The following is a 1,243-nucleotide window of genomic DNA, read 5'->3' as shown; positions in this document are numbered from 1 at the left end:
GAGGTATTAAAAATCACGAAGGGATTGATATAGCAGGCGGAGAGAGTCTGTTCCAGTGGTGGAAGGGCCAATTACCCACGAAGATCGAACAGAGGTGATTGGCACCATCTAAAGTGACATAAAAAGTTTATTTTTAATGCAGTAAGTGTTTGGGATACGGAATGCTCTACCAGAGGTAATAATGGATGAAGGTTTAATTGTAATATTCGAAAGGATGTTGGATAAGTATCTGAAAAAAATCAGGATTGTGAGGTCTGTCAGGTTTGCTTTTTTTCTCGTGTGACAGTACAGACTCGGTGGGCCGAATATCCTCCTGTCGTGCTGTAATTCTTTCTGCCGATCTGTGAAATAGTATTTCGTTCCTTTACCTGAGATTATTTTCATCATTCTGGTTTTTGTTTTAAGGCTTTTTTTTGTGTCTATCTTCTATTAATTCTACGTGAAGCTGGGATTTTATCGGCTGTTCCAAAACCAAAAGCTCGATCTTACCACACAGACAGACAGTCGCTGTTAAATTTCGGGTTTACTTTCAATTTACCTTTCAGACTTATTGAGCGAGCGGAGAGAAGAAAGATATATATATATATATATATATTATGAGGAGATATATATATTTTGAGCTTCATTTACCACACGTTGTAATAGCAAAACAACGCGGGAATAAGACGAGACGCAGTTGACTCCTCCTTGCCGACGGTTGTGAGCGGACAACCGTCACTCGCGCCTTTTCCACACTAACAGCGCCCGCCCTGCAGTCACGCTCATGCGCTGCTGGTGTAGTGGTATCATGCAAGATTCCCATTCTTGCGACCCGGGTTCGATTCCCGGGCAGCGCACACATTTTAAATGCTGTGTGTATGTGTGTGCAAATTGTATTTTACTGGCAATCAGTAAAATTGAACTACTGAATAGTAGTTGAGTAGTTTAAAGTAGTTTTACTACTTTAAAAACTACTTTTTTTAAAGTACTTAAAACTACTTTAAACTACTCTAAGGTTTAAAGTAGTTTTAAGTACTTTAAAAAAAGTGTTTTTTAAAGTACTTAAAACTACTTTAAACTTTAGAGTAGTTTAAAGTAGTTTTAAGTACTTTAAAAAAAGTAGTTTTTAAAGTAGTAAAACTACTTTAAACTACTCAACTACTATTCAGTAATACTATTCAGTAGTTCAATGATACTGAATTGATAAAATTCAGTATCAATTTTACTGATTGCCAGTAAAATACAATTTGCACACACATACACT

The 1,243-nt window shown here is 36.4% G+C and overlaps 1 non-coding gene across 1 annotated transcript; it reads left to right on the top strand.

The window, feature by feature from the left end:
• Window positions 1-765: 765 nt before the first annotated feature.
• trnag-ccc (transfer RNA glycine (anticodon CCC)) lies at window positions 766-836 on the top strand. Its single transcript has one exon. It is a non-coding gene; the product is annotated as a tRNA-Gly (tRNA).
• Window positions 837-1,243: the final 407 nt, after the last annotated feature.

The sequence above is a fragment of the Rhinoraja longicauda genome, chromosome 36, assembly GCF_053455715.1.
Source record: "Rhinoraja longicauda isolate Sanriku21f chromosome 36, sRhiLon1.1, whole genome shotgun sequence".
Taxonomy (NCBI): Eukaryota; Metazoa; Chordata; class Chondrichthyes; order Rajiformes; family Arhynchobatidae; genus Rhinoraja; species Rhinoraja longicauda.
The sequence above is the reverse complement of the archived record's forward strand: the minus strand, read 5'-3'. Positions and strand labels throughout refer to the sequence as shown.